We start from the raw sequence: 7866 nt of genomic DNA on the forward strand, positions 1-7866 counted from the left end.
GTCCATCTTGGCTTGAATTATTTTATACCTAGTGCTTTCTAGCTATAAAATCACAGTTCACTTCAGAATCATTGCAATAATTTCCACTGCCCAGACATATACACAATTCCCTAATAACATCAATTCTTGTGTCAGAGCCATCAAATTCACATGATGACCTTGAGAAAATTCACATATCTTCACCACCACCCATATATTCTTCTCATGTAAAATGTATTACTTTCTGTAAAGATAAAATTACAAGTAAATTAATGTGCTTAATTACCATTATCAAAAAATGAGAAACATTAATCAAAGATTTTTTGTCTATCTACAAATTATTTACTATATTATATTATATGCATTTTCTTTCGATCCAAATGTCTTAGTTGATTGACAGCATGGGACTTAGTTCTCAACTTAGTTCTCTTTTAGTGGAACTTTAGTTCTCCATCTTAAGGATAATGTACAATATTAATATGTAATAAGGACTAGTATATCTAATTTGAAAAAATTCTTACTACACTCGGTGTATAGAGTCTTCACTCCTCTCTAGTTACTCAAGCCAGCTCCACACCTGAAATACTTTAATGCCTTAGTCTTATCTGAATCAAGTTCACTGTAGAAATAGTCCAGAAGAGTTTAAGTAAGACCTGGATTTTAGCAGAAATATAAATGGCATATATCAATCTCAATCTAAAGCTAACCCAACCCATATGGCCACAGTTAACTGTAGGTAAGGCTGTTTCTAGAAAGGAATGCCATGAGTTCTGGTGATCAGCTCATGGGGCAGGCTATTCTTCTGTGTTGTTGTGTGTTTATTTTTCCCTTCTCAGTCATCTGGTCTGCCGTTCTTCTACACATAAGACACTCTCAACCTCTTCTGAATAAATTCAAATTCACTTTTCCTTTCACAGCCCTCTAGTCACATAGAGTATTTGTCTAGATGAGATTGTAGCACGAATCTTAAAAGGTCTTATTAATAAAAACAAACCCGGAGCCAGGTATTGGGGTGAACGCTGAAAGATCAGAGAAAGAGAACAAGTCACAGCTAATCTCACCTTACCACTTCTCAGCCTATCCTGTTTCCATGAATCTTCAGACTGAAAGCTTCTGAGTCCACATGCGAATTGATCTCAGCTGAACTGCTGCTCAAAAGCCGAAAAGATTCAGAAGGGTCTAGTTCCTGGTCCTCACTCCTTATATACCTTTCTGCTTTCTGCCATCACTTCCTGGGATTAAAGGCGTGTGTCAAATCATGCCTGGTTGTTTCCAGTGTGGCTTTGAACTCACAGAGATCTGGATGGATCTCTGCCTCTGGAATGCTAGGATTAAAGGTGTGTGTGCCACCATTTTCTGGCCTCTATGTCTATCTAGTGGTTGTTCTGTTCTCTGACCCCAGATAAGTTTATTAGTGTGCACAATATATTGGGGGGGGGCACAATATCACCACCTGAGATCTTTTTTTCCCCACTACTGGCTCTTATTCTTGCATTTTTATGACTGTATTAATTACTTGGGTGGCTCTGACCAATGTCTGACAAATCACCTCAAAGTTGAAAAGGTTTATTTAAGCTCATGATTTCACTGAGTTCCATCAGTCATTCTCAGGATGGCAGGATGGGTTGCTCTGTCCATGTCATTTGGGAACATGAAATGGCAGCTGTTCCTTTTTTTATTTTCTTTCTTTAGCTTTTGTTTTATTTTTGAAATTATAAGCACATTTCTCCTTCCCTTTCCTCCCTCTAAAACCACCCTTCCTCCCCTCCTCACACTCTTTCAAATTCACTGAATCTTCTTCCATTAATTGTTATTGCCTATATATGTATGTGCATGTGCATACAAAGTCCTAAATACAAACTGTCCAGCCCATATAATATTACTTGTATGTATGCTTTAAAGGCTCACTTTTGGGCACTGGACAACTGTAGCTAGAGTTTTTCTCTATGTCTTGCCAAGCCCTGGCAGTCCTGCAGCCCACTTATAAAATTATCACTCAGAAGCTTATATTAATTAAAATTGCTTGGCCATTAGCTCAGGTCTACCACTGACTAGCTCTTACATTTACACTAACCCACAATTCTTATTTATGTTTAGTCATATGGCTTGGTACCTTTTCCCAGTTCTACCTTTACATCTTGCTTCCTCCGTGTCTGGTTGACTCCTGACTCAGCCTTCCTGTTCCCAGAATTCTCCTCTCTCTTTGTCTTGCCTATACTTCCTGCCTGGCTAATGGCCAATCAGCAGTTTATTTATTAACCAATCAGAGCAACACATTCACAGCATACAGAGCCTTATCCACTGCAGACAACCAATCGGTATGCTCCTCCCTGAGGAGGACCACGTCTCCTGCTTTTCTCAGTTGTCTATAGTTCTTGTGTGTATTCTTTTTCTTACATTCTACAGAGAGCAGAGTGATACACTGCTCCCATTATTCAATAAATAGCAAAATTAAGAAAAACAAGACATAGAGAAGTATATTTTCTTTTATCACAATTAAGATACTTTAAATTATTAAAATTCTCATTTTTCTTTTTAATAAAATGAGTATATATGTATAATTAAAACCACAAAAATAAAATGAGAGTATTAACCCAAATTGTTAACAGTTATTGTCTGGGTGCAGGTGAGAGAATAGAACAAAGGAAAAGAGAAGAAAAAAATCAAAGTATTATTCAATTTATTGAATAAGTAAAATAAGTATTTATATATGTATGTGTATACATATGCTTATTCCTGTAAATAACATTACCTTAAATATTTATATGTTTATGTGTATATCTTCTGTGAAGGTATATGTGCACATCTTTGTGTATTCATGTGGAAACTGAGAATTAATCTCATGCATCTTTCTTCAAGTACTCTTTACTATGGTTTTTGTTTGTTTCACTTGGTTTGAATTTGCTTTTGATTTTTTAGGGTTTTTGTAGACAGAGTAACTCACTGGTTTGGAGCTCCCTGAGTTGGGCAGACTGACTAAGCAGTGAGACACCAGGGTCTGCTTGTTGTTTTTTTCTTTATCACTGCCATTGGTCCACCATCAAGACCAGATTTTTATATGGAGGCTGCAGATTGAATTCAGTTTTTTGTGCTGGCAAAACAAGAATTTTCACTAAGCTATCCCTTCAGCTCTTAATTATAGTTTCTTTTATACATACCATGATTCAGTATTTTACCTACACATGATATGAAGTTGTCTTTTCACATTTTCTTACTTGGGGTCAATTGTAGTCTGAAGAAAATTAAATAAAAATTCTTGAAATAAGCACTCATTAGATTTAAATTCTACCCTCTTGTAAGCAATGTGAGATTTTGTTGAGGAGTTCATGTCATACTTCTTCCTGCCCATGACATGAATTATCCCTCCATGGACATACTCAGTACTATAAATCTTGTCTGTTTCTTAGTAACTTAGTAACTGCCTTTGCTCTGGATGGACTACCATGTTTACCAAATTCTTGAAGCCCTGCAATCCTTTACCGTACCTTTACTGTTCATCAGGGTTAATGTTCTCCTGGTTTTAATATTTTCAGCTTTTATACAAGGTTTTACTTTTATGACTATTATCATCTCATAGTTTTATGTCCTTTTTGCCATCTTGAAAACGAAGATGGAGAAAGGCAGAAGCAAAGCCTTCTCTACCTGCAGTGCCCACCTGCTCTCTGTGTCTTTATTCTATGGCACCCTGTTCCTCATGTATGTGCGCCCTGGGTCAGGGTCGGGTGAAAATAATGACAAAATGTATTCTTTATTTTACACAATAATAATTCCCTTTCTAAATCCCTTTATATACAGTCTGAGGAACAAGGAGGTAATAGCTGCCTTGAAAAGAAAAATGAAGAAATAAATAGTTGCCAGATAAGTTTCAGAACACGTCTTCCTTCTGAAGGGTACAGGGCGATCTCTAGAATGATGGATTAGAATGTGTTCTGCCAGGTCACCAGATGCTCATGAGCTCCCTGTGAAGGAAGTGAGCTTCTTATTACACTTCCCAGAGAAGTTTGGCAATGTAACCCACAGTAGTGCATTCAGAAACACTATGTGCCTGTGCATCTGAGCATTTAGCATCTGTAGACTTAGTACTCTTAGGAACTTCCAAATTTATGAGGAATAATTGGAAATACTACTCAGAAACAGTGAAAATGATTAACAAAAGGTAGTTCCAATCAAGGCAGGAATATAGTTACTGTCTTGAATGATCCCAGCCCACTCTCATAGACCAGAAAGTTAGTGTGGCATTTTAGATTTCTGACATGCATAAAGTGATAGAAATGATAAAAATTTAGTGCCACAGTATATTCCCAAGAAATGTAGAATTTCAGTACAAACATTGGGAAATGAAAAGAAGTTCAAAACAATATTGGAGGATCTTAGGAAGGTAAATGGAAATTGGAATGAGTTTAAAAGGATAGGGTATTAAAACAAATCATTGCTCATGTTTCTAACTCAACATATATTTTTATTAATATTCCAAGTACTGAGGTATTTGAGAATTTACAAATTTTAGAATATTTTGGTATAGTAGAAGAAATGACAAAAATCTGCCTTGTGGTTGCCATTTCCACTCTTAAAGTATTTGAACATAAAGTAAGGAAAGTATACCAGTTATTTGAAATTTACTAGGAAGATACAAATGAAAATCTACAGTAATAAATTCTCTCTCAACTACTGGTAGGGAATTTATTCTCATAATTTTATGCTTTATGTTTATTACATAGAATTAGATGAATCAACTATGAACAACATAATCATATTCCTCATTCAATCTGGCTTTCTTGGGAACATTTATGAAGGAAAATAATCATAAAAAAGGAGAATTAAAGTTTCATAATTGAAGAATAAAAATAAGTCCTTTGTGAGTATTTATAAAACAATTTAGTTATTGTTAAGAAATTGGCCCATATTTTAGCTAAATATTTAGGTGTGAAAAAAATCCTCTATTACAAATCTATTGATAAAAATACATTATGAGAGAAGTATAACTCCTTTATTATAGCCTTCAGAGTCTTTACAATAGGTTTCTAATAGCTCAAGAACAAAATGTCTTCTAGAAATACTGTCAGTAACAATATTTTATTTTATTGTCTTTTACATTTGATCTATACTGGTAGAAAACTTTCACAATACCATATAGCCTATGAGATTCATTTTTCAAATATTAAAGTAAAAATTTCCAGCTGGGCAATGGAGGCTCATGCTTTTAATCCCAGCTTCAGGAGGCAGAGCCAGTTGGATCTCTGTGAGTTCGAGGCCAGCCTGGTCTACAGAGTGAGATCCAAGATAGGCACCAAAACTACACAGAGAAACCCTATCTTGAAAAAAAAAGTAAAAATTTCCATAACAAGTTTATTTTTAGTCTTAGCAAACTTCTTTTTTCTGCATTTTACTTTTGATCTTTTAAAAGAATTGTCCTAGATACTTTTAATTTTTATAAACTCATGAATACATTTATTTCTTCCTATGTATGATATATATTTATATACTCTTTTTTGTCTCTATAGTCACACACATAATATGTAATTTTACATGGCTTAATTTTAACAGAGTCCCCTGTCTTATATCAGAGTGCCTTGGATGGAAAACAGTAACATTTCCTAACACCAGAAGGAACTGACATTAGATACTTATAACCTTGGCACAAGATAGCCATTATTGCAACACAAGACAGAATTCACTTGCAATGACTACTGAATGGAAATGTTTGTGGGTCTATTGTTTCACTTAGAGGTCAAGGCTTTTCACTTGATAGTCTGCATTTTATAAAAAACTGATTTACTGACAAATGGAAGAAAATAAAGGATTCCTGCAGATATAAAATTGATTCCTGAAGGAGATATGTATTAGGACTTCTTAACTTTTTCCATTTCAGACTCTTACATGAGGTTGAATGATGGCAGAAGGAAATTAAAAGCCTTTTGTCTTGTAATTAGATCATTACGTTTCTGTAAGAGCAGAAAACTTGGCAAGAGCAGTAACAACACAGTTCATAACATCCAATAGTCTGGAATCTGAATGAAGCTGTTTCACAATGAATTTATTGGTTTTGCTTGTCACAATGAATGTATACTTTAAAAAACAGTTACTTCTTTTACTTTCTGACAATGTAATATAATTACAACATTTCTACCATTCATTTCTTCCCTTCAAAGCCTCCCATATATACCACCTTGCTCTCTTTCAAGTTCATGTCCCCCCACTTTTAAAATTGTTTGTGTATATGTCCTAAGTTCACAAGTACCACCTGCTCTTTCCTCATAATGTCACTTAATGTTTGTTTTTAGGGATGACCGTTTGGTGTTGGATAACCAGTCAGCGTAAGCTGCCGTGGGGAAGACGATATTTCCTGCTCTCCTTAGTTATCTGTAGCTCTCCTTTTGAGTTCAGTATCAAGGCTCAAGCGAAGTCCACTGCAACTCCTCATGCACTGCCAGAAAGATCCCAGCTCCACTGCTTGTTAGAACTTGAAAAAACCATTTTTGTTTGTTAAGAACCCAAACCCCCTTCAGAGTTGCCAACGATGTCATGGTCCCATAGGTGGTCAAAACCCATAGTTTAAGCAGCTGGGATTTAGAGCTCTAGCCATAAGTCATTTGTTTGTTTTTTTATTAACCCTCACAAAACTGTCATAGTCAAAGCCTTCAGAGTGTGAAATTTCATCTACATAGTTTGTCTAAACCTGCCAAAATTGCCGTCTCTGAGGGGAAACCATAGTATAAGGTAGACTTTTGTGTACTAAAATTCTAATATCTTACTGCACTGGATATTTATTAGTATAAAGTGTGTGATGCCCTAAGGGACCAATTTGGACTTCTTATATGAGTCCAAACACACAGTGCCCAGTAGAGCAGCCTCCCAGGGTCCTCCAGAGGACCCTGAGCTTTGGGGAATTTCAGTTCTCTAGCCCCTCGTCTTCTGGAAAAATCATACAGGGATGCAACTGGTAGGTTCTTCATTGAGGGGAAATTCATATAAACAAAGTTTCCTGGGCTTGAGCAATGAAACTTTCCAGTGTGTCACCAGGGGAAGAATTTCTATCTATGTCCCACCCTGTTCTGCTTTGGAAAGCACAGTGCTTCTGAAGATCACAGCAACATCTTTTGAGATATGGATAGAAGAGAAAAGGGTTCTGTCACATGCACTGTCCCTTCCCTAGAGGATTAAGAATGCTGTTTCTTTCATAATAATTTTATATTTGGCTTTGGATCCCTACATGCCTTGTTATAAATGAAGGCAGCAGCAACAAATTATATATATTTTAACTTCATGGCTCAATACTAATAAGCAAAGTAGCTTGAATTTTTCTCTTAAATGATACATTTGTTTTCAGCTGTTGGCTTTTATGTTCTTGTGGATTAGAGTGTTAATTTAAAATTCAGTTTAAATATCCATGTAATAATGGTTGCCATATAAGCAATGATCCTGATGATTTCCAGTACAAAGATGTACCATGTTCTGTTTAATCACATTTTCTGACTAGGTCTTTTAAGGTAAGTAATGAAAATGTTCACTCCCCTATGTGATACTTTACTTCCAATAATTTCTTTAGGTGATATCTACAACTTTGTATAGTATGTGAATAACTATATAACAGAGAATATGTATGGAATATGTTTCATGAGGTATTGTTTTTATATGCTCTTATGTACATACATACAGAGAGATACATATAGGAAATATGCAGGAAATGTTTCTCACTACTTTTTCCTACATTTATGACTTAATTATATGTCATACATTATCTGTCAAATATGCCATGCTATTTGAGAATTTAATTTTTTTTGCTATAGTTGAACCTCTACAGAAGGAGAAGTATGAATTTACCTAAAATCTATCAATTTGGGGAACGTGTTTATCATCGGGATATAGGAGTCAGCCTGGTTATTTATT

This window comes from Peromyscus leucopus, chromosome 12 (genome assembly GCF_004664715.2).
Source record: "Peromyscus leucopus breed LL Stock chromosome 12, UCI_PerLeu_2.1, whole genome shotgun sequence".
NCBI classification, from domain to species: Eukaryota; Metazoa; Chordata; class Mammalia; order Rodentia; family Cricetidae; genus Peromyscus; species Peromyscus leucopus.